This window comes from Microcaecilia unicolor, chromosome 1 (genome assembly GCF_901765095.1).
Source record: "Microcaecilia unicolor chromosome 1, aMicUni1.1, whole genome shotgun sequence".
Classification (NCBI taxonomy): Eukaryota; Metazoa; Chordata; class Amphibia; order Gymnophiona; family Siphonopidae; genus Microcaecilia; species Microcaecilia unicolor.
In genome coordinates this window covers 365,831,373-365,851,938 of record NC_044031.1, presented here as the reverse complement: position 1 = coordinate 365,851,938, position 20,566 = coordinate 365,831,373, and the positions used below count along the sequence as shown (strand labels likewise).

The window sequence follows — 20,566 nt, the reverse complement described above, 5'->3', positions numbered from 1 at the left end:
ATCATGCGCAGAGCAGCCAAGCGTTATGTTAGCTGCTCTGCGCATGCCACAAACAGTCAAAACACAGTCAAATCGCAAGCACATGGCTCCCAAATAAAAACAAAAATAATAAAAAAGGGTCGGGAGGGGGCAAGGGCGCTCATCAGGAGCGTCCTGTACAGACGGCCTTGCCCCCCCCTCCCCACTTTCTGCCGCTCCCCCCACCCCGAAAAATCAAAATTCTAGCAGCCCCTGCCCCCCTCCCTTCCTCACTACTCTCTCACCTCAGCTCCGCCTCCCGACATCCTCCGTCCGTGCCCCGCCCCCTTTTGGGGTCGTCGCCGCCATTCCTCTCCTCCATCGGGCCCCCCTTCCTTTTACCGGGCCCGTGCAGCGCCTCTCTCCTCTGTCCGAAGGCGCTGCACGGGCAAGAAGAAAGCTGAATCAGCTGATGCCTGCCTTCGCGATGGCGCGTCTTTCTCCTGCTGCGCCCGCCCCTGTCTGACGTCAGTAACCTACGTAGGTTACTGACGTCAGACAGGGGCGGGCCCAGGAGGAGAAAGACGCTCTATCGAAGCTAGGCGAAGGCAGGCATCAGCTGATTCAGCTTTCTTGCCCGTGCAGCGCCTTCGGACAGAGGAGAGAGGCGCTGCACGGGCCCGGTAAGAGGAAGGGGGGCCCGATGGAGGAGGGGAATGGCGGCGACGACCCGAAAAGGGGGCGGGGCACGGACGGAGGATGTCGGGAGGCGGAGCTGAGGTGAGAGAGTAGTGAGGAGGGGAGGGGGCAGGGGCTTCTAGAAGTTTGCTTTTTCGGGGTGGGGGGAGCGGCGGAAAGTGGGGAGCAGCGGGGGGGGGGGGCAAGGCCGTCCATACAGGACGCTCCTGATGAGCGCCCTTGCCCCCTCCCGATCCTTTTTTTATTTTTATTTTTTATGTGTTTTCTGAGGTCCTTTGGACCAATCACAGCGCTTTTAGCTCTGCTAATGCGCTGGGATTGGCTCAAAGTTTGTTTATTTTTTCACTTAACACTTTTTCCTGGCACAGAGCTGTCCTAACGAGAGGTCCAGACCTCTCGTTAGTTTTCCTGCCTTTTTCCTGCGTAAAGGCAATCGGAAAGGTTAGTGCATGTCGTTTCAATGGGGTTTTCACACTAATTGCTCATCTCCATTCCGTTTTCGTTAGCTGCTACTGTCGTCGGAAAATAGGCTTAAGTGCATGGAAAGGATAGGAAATACTTCCCTGAGGGCTCATTTAACGATGAAAAACGTTTAGTGCATCTACCTCAATGTACTGTAAATATCTATTAGTAAGTCCTATAAGTAAAATAAACTTTGTATAAACTTTTACTTGTTCATAAATAATTACCGGCAGTAACGGAATTAGCTGCAATGTAGGACTTCAGGAAAATGAAAAATTCTCTGATTTTGTTACTTATACTGATGTTTCGATGTCAAAACTGTGTTGGTGCAAGGCTAAACAGAACTTGAGGGTACTATGTTCTTATTTAATTTATCTAATCCATACAGCAGAAAAGTGTTTTATCCTAGTATCAGATTTACAGAGTTGATAACAGAATTACATATTCCAAACTACAGTACCTTGAAAAAAAAAAACTGGGCTGCATTTTGATTAAAATTTGTAATCATGATTAATTGCATAATTAAAATGTGTTAATTACAATTAACACAAAACAATTTATTTATTTCCCACTGCAGCTCTGTGTGTTCAAAGTAGTTCAAAGCTTTATAACACCATGTTTTGACTACTGTAATAGTCTCCTACTGGGTATTCCCAGATCACAGTTGCAGGCATTACAGGCTTCACAAAATTCTGTTGCTAGAATTTTGGGGAGTGTTAGCAGATATGAACATACTGGTTTTGAAATCTTTACGTCAGTTACCTATTGAACATCATATCAAAATTAAAATCTTGCTTTTAGTTTTCAAGATCTTGATAGATAAGGTCTCAGAAATATTATTAGCAGCAAAATGACATGTGTATCAGCCCTCTAGAATCCTGAGATCTATACAAAAAATATATTTTGATATTCCTGCATTTTGAGCTATAAGGTTGAATGGAAATGGGACTTGATATACCGCCTTTCTGAGGTTTTTGCAACTACATTCAAAGCGGTTTACATATATTCAGGTACTTATTTTGTACCAGGGGCAATGGAGGGTTAAATGAATATAGAGCAGCTATTTTTTATGTAGCAGGCCCCCTACCTTGAGGAACAGTTTACCATTAAGGCTCAGGAAAATACAAGAGATTAAACAGTTCAAAAGAGAATTGAAGAACTATCTCTTTATACAAGTGTATGGGTCGGATGTTAATATGATTTGAAAAGTTGGAAGCGAGCAGATTGAGTGATGAGATTGAAGCCAAGATTTTATGTTCATTATTTGTGATCATATTTTAGTTAGTTTTAATGTTATGATGGTGTGGTGAAATATATTTTGATTTTATGTATGTATATTATGTGAACTCCTGAGAACATTTGGGTTGTGCGGTATATAAAATTTTTAAATAAATAAATAAATACAGCAACTTAATCCTCCATTGTCCCAGGTACAAAATAAGTACCTGTATATAATATGTATACCGCTTTGATTATAACCACAGAAAGGCAGTATATCAAATCATCTCCCTCCTTTCTCTTAAAGACCTGATAATCTCCCTCCTCACTTCCAGATCTAACTCCTCTCCCTTTCTCTTTTTCCCTCCCTCTGCTCTTCCCCCAGGTCCATTACCTTTCTTTCCTGAGGTCCATTTTCTTTCCCTCTCTCCCCCCCTCCATAAGTAGTGACACAGACTCGGTTTGTGGGCAACACCAAGCTCTTTTTGTGGCTGCTGGAGCTCACCGCCTCACCCATTGCTTCTACCGGTGGCCCCTGCAGTTCACTCCCATGCCCCCTCCTCCCCTCAGGTCTAGCTTAAAGGTGGTCATCTGTTGGTCCCCTGCAGTGGCAGCATTGTACATATGCTGCCTGTGACCAACTGCGATGCTTTTCTTCTGGCCCATCCCTTCTCCTCTGATATCCATCCTGTTTCTGCTGTGCGGGATGGGTTAGAGGGAAAGCTTCAGAGCAGGCCGCAGGCAGCCATTTGCAATGCTGACAGTGCTGGGAGCCAACAAAGGACTACCTTTAAGGTAGACTGGCATGGGTTGGGGGTGGGGTTGGTGCTGGATCGCGCTAAGGACAGGGATTGGGAGTGGAGGAGAGCAGAAGAGATGTTTGGAAGAGGCAGCAGATGCTGCAAGCTGATTCATTTTTTAAAAATCACGATTAATAATTAATTTATTAATTACAGAGTTAACTGCAATTGACTTGCAGCCCTGTAAGAAAACAAAATAAAATTCAATGAACAACTAGTCAATATTATTTAATGATAAAGTTATGTGATAAAAATTTCTCAAATTACTGTTGTCTTGGTGTCTACACCACACAAAAACCACTTAAATCTTCAGAAAAGGCCAGTCCATGGATTTTCAGATTAGGCTCTGATAAAAGAGAGAGTGTTTTATAAGGCCACCCAGTTGATGTTGTCTTTATATGGCAAAGCAAAATAACTTGCTGTTTGTTTTTCTTTTTTAAGAACTTTACTTGAATTTCATCATTATGTATGTTGACCAGATACCTGTGATAGTATTTGATTGAGGCTTTTCTGCTATACTTGACGAGCGACCAGACCCCCAGTGTGGAATGTGGGAAGAACCTGAGGACTTGTCACAACAGAACAATCAGCTTCCTCTTCAACAGATATGTCCTTTTCCTCATCGACAACTTCATTCGCAAGCAAGTTGTGTTCTGACACTACTTCTGAGAACGTTACTTTTTGCAGAATTGCATGAACATGGTGAATGGATTTCATCCTAGGAATTGTTTTGACTCCACTCTGTTTTTTTTTCAAAGAAGCTGACTTGGTTCTGAGAACTGTAGCAACTGTGTTTTTTTTGGCATATAGAAGATACCATTTTTATAACATTCACTGATATCTGAACTTAAGCCTTCTGAGCAAGGACTGCACAACACACAGCATGCTTGACCTCTCCACCAGTGCCTTCAACTGCACTCTTGCCATGACTGGTTGCGAAGAAATTCCAGCTGATATTTCTGTCCATGTGGGTTAGATGACAGAAGATGATTTTTTTTTTCACTTTAACTGGCTAGCACAGCCATCTGAGAAGATGACAACTTCAATAAAAGGATGTACTTTTTTTTACAAGGTGAGTCAGGATAAGGTCCAGAAACGTAACACCTGCATACTTATCATGGCTCGGATATGATTACAAGTGAATGACATTGATTCTGCTTCCAGGCACAGAGAGTGAACAACAAAACTTGGTTATTTGCCCAATATGCTGACTGGATTTCATTCTGTGTTTTGGTTGTGTAGTTCTCCGCAAAATCCAGCTGTATGACAACCATCTTTGAATTAATCTCAATAGATTCATGCTCACTTTTAAAGGCAATGATAGAAAAATGGGAGAAGAAGCAACAGAGCCCTGACAAGTTATTTATTTTTGGAAAGGATTGGAAAGGCTGCAAAGAGTGATAAAGAAATAGAGGGGCTTGCACTGGCACAGGCTACCTCATGACTTCCATAAAATCTAGGAGTAGACAGTCTGAAGATTCTACTCCTACCGGTTTATAGTCAGTTAAGGCAGTTGGGATTGGCACTTGACAGAGAGAGGATGTGTGCAACTGTTGTGAAATTTTGAGTGATGTATGTGAGAGAAGTAGTTTAGAATTTAATAGAGATGGTGAAAGAGAACTGTGATAAGAATAAACATACTTTGAGTGTGGGGCTTACTAAAAAAATATCAAAAGTATTTCAGTTCCGAGGGGGGGGGGGGGGAGGAGGGAGAGATGGGGTAAGGGGGTAGGAGGGGGAGATAAAAGAATTTGTATATGAATAATTCTGTTACATTGTTAAGTTTGTCAATAAAAAAAATTTAAACTGGAAAAAAAGTATTTCAGTTCCTACAGAATAAGTAAGGTACCAAAAGCAACCTAGTCTACACTTTACTAATCTAAAAATCAAAACCAAGAGAGAAAAGACATCAAACTGTGTTAGGCTAGGCATAGGATTTCTTATAGCACCATCTATTTCAAACCCATGCCAAATAGTACCAGTGTTCTTTTCATGTGTTAACCTCCCTTTGGAATGGTACAAGCAATTTAAAAACCACCATTTTGCAATATCTAAAAAAGGGTATTTTACACCAAACACACTTAGCGGCCACCGCCCACTGAGCAGAGGGTTTCAATGTATCATCAACGATCACACCTAGATCCTTTTCCCAGTCGGTGACTCCTAATGTGGAACCTTGCATTACATAACTATAATTCGGGTTCCTCTTTCCCACATGCATCACTTTGCACTTGCTCACATTAAACATCATCTGCTATTTAGATGCCCATTCACTCAGTCTTGTAAGGTCCTCTTGTAATTTTTTACAATCCTCTTGCGATTTAACAAATTTGAATAACTTTGTGTCGTCAGTAAATTTACTTACCTCATTAGTTATTGCCATCTCTAGATAATTTATAAATATGTTTAAAAGCAGTGGTTCCAGTACAGTTCCCTGGGGAATCCCCACTATCTACCCTTCTCCATTGAGAATACTGACAGTTGAACCCTACTCTTTGTTTCCTATCTTTTAACCAGTTTTTAATCCACAATAGAACATTCCTTGTCATCTATACCAGACCAGTCCAGACAAATGGGTTATGTCCATCTACCAGCAGAAGGAGACAGATAAAATAGTTCCAAGTAAACCGCCCCTTAAGGGTATCATGCAGCCTGGAATGTTCAGTGTTTTCTCTGTCTCCTAGCGGATGGTGGACGGATTGTGCAGCTGCTCTGGATTGCTGGCTGGTAGCTCCTGTCCCAGGTTCTTCTGGTGATGGTGGAGCCAGGGGTGTGCTGGTAGTTGTGTTAGGGCTAGTTTTAGATGATACTCAGTGGTCCTGAGATTCTCATCTGCCAGCTAGGGTGATATCTAGTGACCCTGGTTCCCTGCCCTCCCCTACCTTCCCTGGCTCTTTCTAGCAGGGTGATGGTTGATTGTGGCATGGAGTAACTTGTCTCCCCTTTGGGGGTTCTTCTCTTCTATGGTGATAGGTATATCTGAATTTCTGCCTCTGAGGTAACCCATTATTCCTGCCACTAGTGAAGAAGATTGTTTAAAAAAAAAACCTTGTTTTTCCTTCTTTCTCTTGCCTGTTACCTGATTTATGGACCCTCCCGAGCTACATAAGTATTGCCATACTGGGAAAGACCAAAGGTCCATCAAGCCCAGCATCCTGTTTCCAACAGTGGCCAATCCAGGTCCCATATACCTGGCAAGATTCCAAGAAAGTACAAAACATTTTATACTGCTTATCCCAGAAAAAGTGGATTTTCCCCAAGTCCATTTAATAATGGTCTATGGACTTTTCCTTTAGGAAGCTGTCCAAACCTTTTTAAAACTCCGCTAAGCTAACCGCCTTTACCACATTCTCTGGCAATGAATTCCAGAGTTTAATTACACGTTGAGTGAAGAAACATTTTCTCCGATTTGTTTTAAATTTACTACATTGTAGCTTCATCGCATGCCCCCTAGTCCTATTATTTTTGGAAAGCATAAACAGATGCTTCACATCTACCCATTCAACTCCACTCATTATTTTATAGACCTCTATCATATCTCCCCTCAGCCGCCTTTTCTCAAAGCTGAGGAGCCCTAGCCGCTTTAGCCTTTCCTCATAGGGAAGTCATCCCATCTCCTTTATCATTTTCGTCACCCTTCTCTGCACCTTTTCTAATTCCACGATATCTTTTTTGAGATACGGCGACCAGAATTGAACACAATATTCGAGGTGCGGTTGCACCATGGAGCGATACAAAGGTATTATAACATCCTCATTTTTGTTTTCCATTCCTTTCCAAATACCTGTTTGGGCCTGTTGGTGCTGGGTCTCGGAACCAAAACCCAATGCCTCAACCCCACAAATTCCCCAACTGATTTCTTAGACCCTCCGGCTTGATAAGTACCAAAAACAAGAGAAGCTTTTTCACATTTACCAACATTTATTCTTACCCAAGAACATGAAAAATAAGAAATAATAGAAAGGAGTAGCACATAAGAAGCAGGGTAGTGTTGGAACATGTTGAAAAGGGGGGCCATGGAAATGGTCGCATATTCCTTAATCTATTGAGGTAGACTGAGGAAGATTTTCATTGACTGACCCCATGTTCCAGACCAGGCAGTTATATAGGCTGTAGTACAAAGAACTGGTTCTCAGGAGCACATCATGCAGGATATGCCATTTGTTTCTTACAATTGCCCACATAAAAATATATATTGCATTTCCTTAAAAGTTACATCTTCAGCACATCCTCAAATAAAAGCAATCTGTATCACTTCAAAGGAGTCAGGATTCCTTTCCCACAGACCCTACTGCAATTATGCCATTTTCCTATCCTGTCCTGAATTGCAGGATTTTCTGTCTCTCTCCTCTATCAGCCCCGCCCCCTTGTCACCTGGAACTTCTTTTTGATCTGCATCCTAAAAGTTTCCAGAGGCTAATTGAACACTTATGTAAACAGTGAATGGCATGAATTGTCTTTCAATTGCCTGCCAGAGGAAGGTAGGGAGGAGGTGGGGTACATGCTCCACCTGGCCTTGCTTTAATATCATTGTAATCCACAGAAAATAAAAAGTCTTCAATTCTTATGGTCTGTAAACTAATTCTTAGATATTAGATATTTAGCAATACTGAAACTGCTTGGTCTAGGCCTTCACAAGCACACCTCCACCAACATACTTAACATTCTATTTGCTTTCTTAGCCGCAGCAGCACACTGAGCAGAAGGTTTCAACGTATCATCAACGACGACACCTACATCCCTTTCTTGGTCTGTGACTTCTAACATGGAACCTTGCATGATGTAGCTATAATTCGGGTTTCTCTTTCCCATATGCATCACTTTGCACTTGCTCACATTAAACGTCATCTGCCATTTAGACGCTCAGTCTCATAAGGTCCTCTTGTAATTTTTCACAATCCTCCCGCGATTTAATGACTTTGAATAACTTTGTGTCTTCAGCAAACTTAATTACCTCACGAGTTATTCCCATCTCTAGGTCATTTATAAATATGTTAAAAAGCAGCGGTCCCAGCACAGACTCCTGGGGAACCCTACAAACTACCCTTCTCCATTGAGTATACTGACCATTTAACCCTACTCTCTGTTTTGGCAGCAGTTTTTCCTCCCTTCCTTAGGGAGGTTCTGGTTCTCTCGTCCCCATGAATCCCTCCTGTCTGCTTTGGTTTGTCTGCAGGGTACTTTCCTTCTGGCGTGGGTCCGATTTGCCCTTGGTGTGCAACTGCTAGCTCAAATCCCTCTTCTGATTACCCTCGGGAGCAACATTCTTGCCAGTCTTTTGCTTGGACTCAGTTAAGTGTCTCTTTATGGGAATGTGCCTTTTTAGGACTAGTTTGCCACAGCTCTTCCTTGCTTTCCCTTGCTTTTGGGTGGGAGTTTTAGCCTGGCACTGACAGATTTTGCCTTTTCTAGTTTTAGGTGCCTCTTTCCTGGCACATTTGGCACTCCTTCCTTTTTCTGTAAAGGGCGCAGTTCTTTCCCGCTGAGCAGATCTATTGCTGTGCATCTGGATTATCGCCTCTTAGCTCTGTGCTTTTCTCTACTTTTCTGCAGGGAAGTGGCTCTGTTCTAGGTCTGGAGTTTGACTCTCCCTTAGCTGGTTTTTCCTCGGTTTGGTGTTGTGTTAGTGGCCAGCTTCCTCTTTGTTCCTGGCCTGGTGAGAGTTGTTTCTTTCTCACTGCCTTACGGCTGCATTTTGCTCCCTATGGTCTGAGGATTCCAGATCTCTGGTGCTTGGCGGGAGTTCTTTCTCTACGTTGACTGCTGCTCCGTCTCGGTTGCCTAGGAGGGCGGTCATTGTGGCTCAGAGACCACTTGGGGGCCGAGAGTGTCTCTTGGAACACTGGGCTTTCTCTTCTTGTAGTTTAGTCCCTCTGGGCCAGGGGATTGCAACGCAGGTCTGCATTTCCACAAGTTTTGCTCCTTTCTTGTTGGCCTACTGGCAGCACCTTCTTCTCTGGCTGTTTCCCGGGGCTCCATCTATGCATTTTGCTTGTTGAGCACAGCTGCATATTGAGCACAGCTCCATCGCTGCACGTTGAGCGCAACTCCATCGCTGTATGTAGAGTGAAGTTCCTTTGCTGCTTATTCTGCAACCTTTTATCTCTGCATGTTGAACGCAGCTTCATTGTCACATGTTGAGTATAGTTCTTTCTCTGCAGGTCTCCGTGTGGGGCGCAGTCCTGTATCTGCGTGTAGAACACGGCTCTGTGTCTGCTTGTGGAACGCAGCTCCTTGTCTGTGTGTGGCATGCAGCTCTCTCTTTGCATATGGAACGCAGCTCCCTGTCTGTGTGCAGAGCGCAACTCCACTGCCTGTTGAGTGTAGCTCCATCTCTGTGTGTTTAGCACAACTCTTCTCTGCAGATTGGGTGCAGTTCCAGGGTGGTATGTGGAGCACAGCTCTGTGACTGCAAGCTTCATGTCTGCGTAGGAAGCATAGCTTCATGTTGGCGTCCGGAGCGCTGCGCCTTGCCGGCGTTTTATACACAGTTCCATCACTACCGCAGCTTCAGTTCTGCAGTTACCTCTAACATCCAGCTCTTTAGTGGGGCACTGCTCATCCTCTGTCACTCTCAGCTTCTTTTCTGCTTGTTCAGTGCATTTCTATCTTTGCCAGAGGTGTGCAACTCTTTCTCTGCCAGTGGTGTGTGGCTCAGTTTGTGTGGTTTGAGTGCAATCCGTTTGTTCTCGTTGAGCATGGATCCTACTCTGCCTGATGAGCACAGCTTTGTTTCTGTCCCTTGAGCACAGTTCAGTCTCTGACTGTGGAGCGTATTTTCACCTTTGCCTGTTGAGCACTGTTTCACCTTGTCGGTCAACCCCAGCTCTTTTCTGCGGGTTGGATACAGTAACTTCTCAGCATCTGTAGCATACCGCAGTTTAGATTGCTAGACAAGGCTGTCTTGTCTCCTGTTAGCTACCATTCCTGTGGCACCTTTTCTTGCCATAGCCTCTTGGTGTCTGGCAAGAAGCTTCTCCATTGCTGGAGTTTGAATTCGTCTCTGCTCCTTTTGTGGCTGCTTGGCACCTTGGGGGTCTTTTCTCCACAGTGTGGCTCTCGACTCTCTCTTTTTGTCTCCTTTTGTTCTCTTGGCTCTGTTCTTTCATCCCTAAGTCCAGAGCGAGCTGGTTGAGGAGTACTCTTTCTATGGTTGTACCCTGGTATGCTGCTGCCCTTTTCTTCATTGTTCTCCTGGAGAGAGTAGCGCTCCAGTTAGTTGGTTTTCTCGACTCTGGAGGTCTCTTATTCTGTGGAGTTTGATTCTCTCACTAGGCGTGGGTCTGGGTGGTTACTGGGCCTTGCTTCCTTTCTTCTATGAAGTGTGGCGCACTATTTGGGGTTGCGTACTCCTAGTATTTGTTAGGGTCACTTCTTGGACTCAAGGCAGACCGGCAGGTTTGGGAGTTAGTCTTTGTCCTGCCAGGGTTCGGAGAATTGGATCTTGGTCTAGGAGAGACAGTTCTTCTTGTTGTTTGGATATAACTGTTGCCTTCCTTCCAAGGGGGTCCTTTGGCATGAGTATCTTTTGCTGCTTCTTTTACTACCCTCTGGACAGGGGTACGTAATTTTTCTTTTGCTCAGGATGTTTGTTTTACGTCCTACGGCTTCAGTTCCTTTTCTAGTGTCTAACTCTGTTCCATATGGTAGCCTGGTGGTTCAGATATTCGAATCCTTTTCTACTGATCAGTTTTTTGCTGTGTGTATAGCTTTGTTGATTTTTCAACCTTCTGCATTCTTCTTTTCTCCCTCCCTCCCTCTTTGGGAAACTGCTTTGCTACATCCCATTAGTCTGGACTGGTCTGGTATAGATGACAAGGTCCTTATGTTCTTACCTGATAATTTTCTTTAATCATACCAGACCAGTCCAGATACCCTCCCTGGCTATAGTCTGTCAGAGTGTTGTTTCCTTTAGGTATCCCTGGCTGTTCCATGACGCTTCAATACGGTGGGATGTCCTACAGCACTGCCTACTTCATCTTCTCTATTCAATCTCCTGCCGCTTGTTGTGCCAGCTCTGTATGACTCCTGTTCGGATTCAGAGGTAGATCTCTATGTGCTTGGGCAAGCTCAGTATGGACCATTCCCTCCCGCTTACTTTACTGTGAGGGAAGGCAGGCTGCACGATACCCTTAAGGGGCGGTTTACTTGGAACTATTTTCTCTGTCTCCTTGCGCTGGTAGATGTACACAACCCATTAGTCTGGTCTGGTATGATTAAAGGAAAAAAAAATTATCAGGCAAGAACATAATTTTACTTACCTCCTATCCCATGACTCTCCAATTACCTCTGGAGTCTTTCATGAGGTACTTTGTCAAATGCGTTTTGAAAATCCAGATACACAATATCGACTGACTCATCTTTAGCCACATGTTTGTTCACCCCTTCAAAGAGCTCAACAGCTGTGGATCCAAGTTATTAAACTCCTTCAGATTTGGACATATTTACCTTGAACCCCGAGACCTTAGAGGTTTTCATCCCAGCCCTTGGATATCCTTTATTGAATTCAGTGGAGATATCCTGAAAAATCCCAACTGGCTGAGTGTACCCCGGGGACTGGGTTGAAAACCTCTGGCTTAGAATAACTGGAAATTTCTCATAAGATTAGTCATACTTATCAGTGGATTAGTAACAGAAAGGGCTATTTTATACTGTCTAGGACACACTCTCATGCCCCGAATATCAGGGTTAGCTCTGATAGCTGCTGCAAAGGATTCTATGGAAAGAGCAATTAGAAGGGGGGGGGGGGGGGGATAGGGACAACCCTGCTGTGTACCTTTACCAAGGTAAAAAAAAAAAGTCTTGAGTATAAAGAGCCCAGGCCCACCCTCTAAAATAAACCTTTATTCCATTTTTCTGCAAGACTTTATCCAAATAGGCCCATTGAACCTGGTTAAATGCTTTCTCGGCATCAATGCCCAATAAATACATTGTGACTCGAACACATGTGGGTAAAATGAACAAGGTTAACTCTACATTATTTGAAACTTGCTGCTTAAGCACAAAGCCAGCCAGATCTGGTTGTATCAAACTTGGCAGAAAATCAGCCAGGTAGGTCACTAGGATATTAGCCAATATCTTGACATCCATATTAAGAACAGAAAGCTCTACCCTTTCCTTCCTTAGGAATAACTGTTATCCAAGCCTCAAGCATTGAGCTGGTAAGCGTTCCCCTTCTCGGACCAAGTTAAGGATCTTCACCGGAAAAGGGGAGAGCTCAGTTCTAAAGGTCTTATAAATTCCCCGGAGAAGCCATCCAACCCAAGGTCATTCCCAAATGACAAGGTGTTAATTATTCATAAGATTTTCTTTTGGGTAATAGGTACTTCTAGAGCAGTCCCCTTTGTGATCATCAAGGCCAGAACATCAATCAAATCTAAATAAGCATCAGTATCAGCAGGTTGAATGTGACTATCACAAGTATAAAGATCAGTGTAAAAACACTGGAATTTTTCCCAGACTTGGGAAGCTGAGTGGAACAAGGTCCTGTCTTCCTTTTTAAAAATCTTGGTTATAAATCTATCTGCGTGCTTGAAGTGGAGGCATAGCCTAATAGTGCAGTGGCCTGAGAACCAGGAGAACTGGGTTTGATTACCATTGCAGCTCCTTATGACTCTGAGCAAGTCACATAACCCTCCATTGCCCCAAATACAAAATGAATACCTGTATATAATATGCAAACCTCTTTGTAACCAAAGAAAGGCAGTATATCAAATCCTATTCCCTTTCTACTTATGGAGGCAAACGCCCAGAAATTTGGTAGCCTTATTGCCAAACTCATAACTAGATAATTTAAGCGAGCATATAGATATTCCAACTTCTCTGTAAGAAGAGCCTCTAAGTGAAGGCAGGCCTCTTGCAGCAGTTGATACATTCTCAAGGAGCTTGTATGCTTATAGTACTTCTCCAGATTTCCAATCCACACTCTCCACTTTTGCCACAGTAGTAGCTTGCTTGTACTGATAGGAAACTTTGATAAAGAACTGATGAGATACTGCCTGAAGAGCATCCCATACCATCCCAAGGGAATGCCCTGAAAGCAAATTAAAATCAAGAGACTCGTGCAGAAGATTGTTGGTTCTGAATTTGGATATCTTGAACACAAAGGATCAAAAGAATACATAAAAAGATACATTACAGGTGCGTAGGTTAGTCTGCTACTGTCTGCATACAAATGGTTTATACCTTTGTGATAGTCTCCTTCACCCTTTAACCATCTGATTACCAAGTATTTATTGGAGTTATAAATATCCTGCCATTCACGTTTAAGATAGTTGAGGTAATGTTCATCCAGCAAATGTGGGGGGTCATACATTGTGATTTTACTAGATTATAAAATCCTAACCTAATATTATACGACATTAATAAGTATATTCTAAGGTAGAATATTTGCACAATTTCTCCCTCTGGTCTGTACTCACTAATGAGAGTTATGGACCACATATGGACCCATTAACTTTGCCAGCCTCTGAAATTAATCATCAGCAGTTAGTTCTGGTAACATCATATTATTCAACTGGACTGAGGTATGCATTTGTGGTACTGTGGCTTTGGCTATGCATTTACTCATAAGGACAGAGAAACACTAGCCAGCAGCAGCAGAGAATAAGACCAATTGCAATTATTACCAGTATTTGAACTATTTTTCTTCCTCATGAACTCATATCAGTTATCCAGTCAAACAGCCAGGACCAATCCATCCTCCACACAGGTCACCCTTTGGAATGTGGACCAGACTGAGAATGTATTGCACAGAGTTCTTCAATATCTGCTAGTTGTTGTCAATGTACACACAGCACTTAGTCATTCATCACTCCAGAAGCTCCCTCTTGAGCTGCTAACAGCCTGTACGTCTAGCCCCATCTTTGACTGTTTTCAAGTCCAAACTTAAAGCCCACCTCTTTCCTTGTCATCAACAGCAGATGAATCCATTAACTGATGGGTTGTATCTGCCTACCAGCAGGTGATAGAGAACACTGAAAGACACAGTGACTCTGGACGGCCAGCCCCTTCTGCCTCAGTATATCTCTATCTCCCAGCAGGTGTGGACGTCGCTTTAGCAGCTCCTGGATTTCTGCCTGGGGAGGCTCCTGTGCTTTGCCAGCAGCCTCCCCAGGTGTTGTGGCTGGTGGTTCCCACTTTGAAGGCATACTTGGTTTTGTTCCCTGTCCCTGCCTCACCCCATACCCCCATCCTCCCGGAGTCCCTCTGTTGCTGCCTGCCTCCAACTTTCCTCACAGTGTAAAAAAAAAAAAAAAGTGTGCGCTTGTACAGCGTAGCTATTCTGAGGCTTTCTCCAGAGATTCTGGTACTGTGCAGCATGACCGGAGCTCGTTGACTCGATCTTCTGAGGTGAGAGTGGTGCCCAGCTCCTCCGGGGAGGTTCCCGCGGACAGCGTCCTGTGCGGGGTAAGTTTTGGTGCAAAGACGCCATTTTATTTCTATATTTCCGTCCAGTCGGGCGATGGCTGCTGAAGGAGTTAAGCGCTGCTCACGCTGTGGTAAACGCAGATCAGCGGCTGGGCTTTGCAGTACGTGCTCCTTAGATGCTCGTGCTAGTACGGGCATGGTGAGCGATGATTCTTCCCGCTCGATGGAACTGGCAGGGGGTGCCATTTTGGAAGCGCTGCATGACTCGACCCTCGTGGTTGTGGAGGAGTCTGAGTGCAGGTGGATGCCTCGTTCCGAGGCTGCTAGAGGAGCTCCTTGCTCCACTTCTAATTCGGGGGCGGAGGGCCAGGGTGAGTTTTCTCCCTGGAATTTGTGCTGCTGATGCACATGACCTTATATTAAAGAGCTCTGCCGGAGGCGGCTGCCACTTCGTTGCGGACTGGATTCCCGCCCGGTTTGATAGCCCTGTGGTGGCTGCTGATTTACTTCTTCCCCCGAGCGTTGGACTGACGATAAACGTAGACTGGTAAATTCCCTGTCTGAGAGTGGTGTTCCCCCCCCCCCCCCCCCCGTGATCTGGCTGTGGGGAATCTGAGGGATCTGGCAGGCCCTCGTGGACGGATGATCCAGACGAGGGTGCCTGTTTGCCACAGGACTTGGATGATCCTAAAGCGGTTCGGATTTTCCACGACGACGAGCTGCCAGCTCTCATTTCTGACGCCTTGCAGGTGCCTGTCTTTTGATGATCCGGCCGAGGGCGATGCCTCCTCTGTTAATCCTAGGATGGCTAGTACTAAGAAGCCTTCTCAGGCTTTTCCTGTGCATGACTCCATCCAAGAGCTTTTTTCTGCTCAATGGTCTGACCCTGATGGGCCTTTGAAGGTGGCCAGGGCTAGCTTTACCCTCTGTGTGAGAATCACTTGGCCCCTTTTGGGATGCCTAAAGTGGATGTGTTGGTCACGGCCATGACTAAAAAGACCACCCTCCTGGTGGAGGGAGGAGTTGCTTTGACGGATATGCAGGACCGGCGGCTAGAATCCACGCTGAAGCAGTCCTTTGAAATCTCGGTCCTTTCCTTATGGGCGGCTATTTGCAGTTCCTGTGCAGCCCGGGCCTGCTTTCCTGGTTACAGCAGGCAGGGATCAGCCCGAGGATGGTGCGGGGTCCCTCTCTGAGGTTGGCCCGCGTATGGAGTCTGCTCTGTCTTTTTTGGCTGATGCACTTTATGATCTGTTCAGAGCTTTGGCTAAATAGATGTCTGTGGCGGTTTCTGCCTGTCGCCTTCTTTGGCTGTGGCATTGGGCGGCTGACATGGCCTTGAAACAAAAGCTGGTGAGGTTACCCTTCGGGGCCTTCTGCTATTTGGAGAGGAATTGGAAAAGATTGTTAAAGAGCTAGGGAACTCTAAGCCCCAGCAGTTACCTGAGGATAGGCCAAGGCCTTCTTCCAAAAGTCCTGTTTTTCCCTCCTCTTCAAGGCCACGTTTTTGCAAAGCTCGCAGGTATCACCCAGGCACTCTGCTGGGTTTTCTCAATGTACCCGTTTTCAGCAGAGGAGCTCCTTTCACACGGACAAATGTTCCGCAGCAGCCGGGGCCTTGGCCAGGCGTTCAGGGGCGTCCTCTACAATGATGGGACACCGGTCCACTTGTCGATTCCTGCAGTAGGAGGGCGTCTTTCCCTCTTCCTCAAGGAGTGGACCAAGATTTCTTAGGATCAGTGGGTCCTGGACCTGATCAGAGAAGGTTACCAATTGGAATTCGGTGCCCTGGTGAGAGACGCATTTTTGGAGTCCTGATGCGGCACTGCCGTCAAATGGGCAATGGTAGAGGAGACCTTGCAAGTCTTGTTGCAACTCGAAGTGGTGATTCCGGTGCCTCCTGCTGAACACTGCTGCGGTCGCTACTCCTCTATTTCGTGGTGCCTAGATAAAGCGGGTCTTTCAGACCGATCCTCGACATACGCAGAGTCAATGAGGCCCTAAGAGTGCGAAATTTTTGCATGGAAACCCTGCGTTCCGTCATTGCGGCGGTACAGCCTGGAGAGTTTCTTATGTCTCTGGACCTCAAAGAAGCATATTGCATTCCTATTTGGCCTCCGCATCAGCGGTTTCTCCGGTTTGCATTTCCAGTTTTGGGCCTTGCCTTTCGGCCTAGCCACAGCTAGGTTGATGGTGGTGGTAGCTGATTTTCTCATGTGAGAGGGTATCAGAGTTCACCCTTATGTCGATGACTGGCTCATCAGAGCGGATTCGGCAGACGAAAGCTGCCTTGCCACAACCAGAGTTGCTACAGTTCTGCAGACTCTGGGCTGGGTGGTCAATATACCCAAAAGTCACCTGACCCCTCGCAGTCCTCTTGAGTATTTGGGGGTCTGGTTCAACACGGCCTTGGGGTTCGTCTTTCTCCCCGACCACAGGCAATGCAGGCTTCAGAATCAGGTCAGTCTGCTCCTGCGGATGCCTCGTCCTCGAGCTTGGGACTTTGTCCAGCTCCTGGGGTTTGATGGCGGCCACCATGGAGGTGTTTCCTTGGGCAAGAGCTCATATGAGGCCGCTGCAGATTGCTCTGCTCCAGCAATGGTCTCCGATTTCCCAGGTATACCAGCGCAGGCTAACGTGGCTCCCTGCGGCCCGGCACAGTTTGGATTGGTGGCTCTGACAGGATGTTGCGACAGGGAATGCTGCTTGCGCTTCCTTCTTGGTGCCTGGTGATCACGGATGCCAGCCTTTCAGGCTGGGGAGCGCATTGCCAGAGAAGCTATGCTCAGGGTCAGTGGACATCCGTGGAAGCGGGTGGTCCATCAATCGCTTGGAACTGAGAGCGATATTCCAGGCTCTTATGGCCTTCCACAAGACTCTGTAGGGGCTTCCTGTGGCCTACATCAATCGCCAGGGCGGCACTCAGTGCAGGGCACTGACCGCGGAGGCCGCTCAGATTTTCCACTGGACCGAGCTCTACTTGCATCTGCTGACGTCAGCGCACATAGCAGGTCAGAGCAACATGCAGGCCGATTTCCTCAGCAGACATCAAATCGACCCGGTGGAATGGGAACTGGCAGAAGAAGTTTTTCTTCAGATTTGTGCCAAATGGGGGACTCCCGGATTGGATCTAATGGCATCAAGGGTGCATCCAAGATGGACCATTTGAAGAACCCACTGGTCAGAGGTTATAAGAGGCCTCCTTTCATGAAAAAACTTCAACCTACCCCCGACTGGCAAGTCGTCCGGGATAGACATTTTTACTGCGACTATGCTCTGCTGGAGCCAGTCAAAAGCTCGCCCCTTGCTTTGCCTGGGAGCAGCAGAGGCCTTTGGCATGATTGCCTCAGACCCCATCAGGAAAGATTAAATACATGGCTCTTTACTCCATCTCTAGGAAACCAAAGGAAAGAAATCCACAACCACGCCACCACCAATTTAAAAAAAAAAAATACATATATATATATATACACACACACGCATACACAAAGGCCTTTGGGAGAGAGTGTGGGTCCCATGTAATGACAGTGAGCTCACCCAGAACTGTCTCAAAATCCCTCAAGTCCTCTGCTCTTTTATTAAGAATGCATTGTCATAAATTAACTGGTTACACTAAAAATCAAGGACACAAACTTTGAAAAAATCATTGACTAGATTATATTCTGCTTACATCTGAAAGTTACATCTGCAGGGGATTCTGGACACTTTCCAAAACTGCTAGTGGTTCCAGTAAATATCTAACATTTGTAGGAATGCGGAACTACCATATATTATTCCATATATTATCTATATACTCAGACATCTGCATACATCGCATTCACTTCCCTGTTCTCTTCCAAATATGTCTAACAGTTTCCTGCATCTGGTAAAGACAACATTTAATCATTTTCCATCTTATTTCTAAACTAACAATCTGTAATATGGGGACCATTATTTTCAGTTTCCCCTCTTTGATCATATGTGATCACATATAAATGCCAAGCGGCCCAATTCAATTCTATTGTATCAGTATCTTAGTTTAGGCTTGGGTATTAAGTCTCAAGTCATCTGCCATATAGAACAATAACAACTAAGCTGCACCTATAGGGTACTTTTAAAAAGATATTAGAACTATTTAAAGTGATAGAATTCAATAATTTTCAGTAGCCCCTCCAATGCAAACAAGCAATAGAAATACATCATAGTAAGCATTTTGACAAAAGAATTATAGCAATGATGCACATAATCATAGTGACTACAACACAAATAAAACATTTATTTGTTGCATTTGTATCCCACATTTCCCGCCTATTTGCAGGCTCAATGTGGCTTACATAGTACCGTGATGGCGATCGCCAATTCTGGCAAGAGAAATATAGAGTGGTCAAGTGTTGACGGGGAGAGGGATCTTGGGGTGATAGTATCTGAGGATCTGAAGGCGACGAAACAGTGTGACAAGGCGGTGGCCGTAGCTAGAAGGTTGTTAGGCTGTATAGAGAGAGGTGTGACAAGCAGAAGAAAGGGGGCGTTGATGCCCCTGTATAAGTCGTTGGTGAGGCCCCACCTGGAGTATTGTGTTCAGTTTTGGAGGCCATACCTTGCGAAGGATGTAAAAGAATAGAAGCGGTGCAAAGAAAAGCTACGAGAATGGTATGGGATTTGCGTTACAAGACGTATGAAGAGAGACTTGATGACCTGAACATGTATACTCTGGAAGAAAGGAGAAACGGGTGATATGACACAGACGTTCAAATATTTGAAAAGTATTAATCCGCAAATGAACCTTTTCCGGAGATGCGAAGGAGGTAGAACGAGAGGACATGAAATGAGATTGAAGGGGGGCAGACTCAAGAAAAATGTCAGAAAGTATTTTTTCATGGAGAGAGTAGTGGATGCTTGGAATGCCCTCCCGCGGTAGGTGGTGGAAATGAAAACGGTAACAGAATTCAAGCACGCGTGGGATAAACATAAGGATCCTGTTTCAGAAGGAATGGATCCTAATGAGCTTAGCCGAGATTGGGTGGCAGAGCTGGAGGCGGGGATAGTGCTGGGCAGACGTTACACAGTCTGTGCCCTGAAAAGGACAGGTACAAATCAAGGTAAGGTATACACAAAAAGTAGCACATATGAGTTTATCTTGTTGGGCAGACTGGATGGACCATGCAGGTCTTTTTCTGCCGTCGTCTACTATGTTACTATGTTATAAGTGCATTCGCTCTGCAGCTCCTCAGTACCTCTGCACTCTCATCTCTCCCTACATTCCGTTCACTGGGTAAATCTCTCTCTCACCCTTCTCCTCCACTGCTAACTCCGTTCCTTTTATCTTGCTGTACCATATGCCTGGAATAGACTTCCTGAGCCGGTATGTCAAGCTCCATCTCTGGCCGTCTTCAAATCTATGCTAAAAGCCCACCTTTTTATGCTGCTTTTAACTCCTAACCCTTATTCACTTGTTCAGAACCTTTATTTATCATTCTCACTTAATATTCCCTTATCGCTTGTTTGTCCTATTGTCTAATTAGATTGTAAGCTCTGTCGAGCAGGGACTGTCTCTTCATGTTCAAGTGTACAGCGCTGCGTACGTCTAGTAACACTTTAGAAATAATAAGTAGTAGTAGGTGTTGGAAGTTTTGATTGTTGTTTCCTCCTGTTTTTGAGATGTTTCTAGTTCTTCTGCCTCTAGGGCTGCAAACCAATTCTTCAGTTTAACAGGAGATGTTGGAGGGTTGATCTTGCAGGATCTGTTGGCCTGAGTCCATCTGTACTCTGCTCAAGATCTTCTCTCCATTTTTCTGGAAATCCCCAGTGTTTCAACTTGCATCTCCGTAATGAATTTCTGGTTGTCACAGATGTTTCTTAGACTTGCCACCTTCTCTCTTAGTTCTTCTTGTATTTATTTCATGAGGGATTCAATGTGCATACGTACACATGAAACTCGAATCTTGCCTTAGTCCAAGCATTCTGTCTGGACACTGGCTCGTTGTTTCTTTACCATACTTCAAGTGTAGGAGCTGTTGTACTTGTGGATAAAGGATATGAAAAATGGCCTATCAAAGTTCCAACCCTATTCTTTTTCCTAC

At 45.1% G+C, this 20,566-nt stretch overlaps 1 protein-coding gene across 1 annotated transcript in view; it reads left to right on the top strand.

The window, feature by feature from the left end:
• The window catches only part of LPCAT1 (lysophosphatidylcholine acyltransferase 1), a 624,443-nt gene that overhangs the window by 8,341 nt on the left and 595,536 nt on the right, over window positions 1-20,566 (top strand).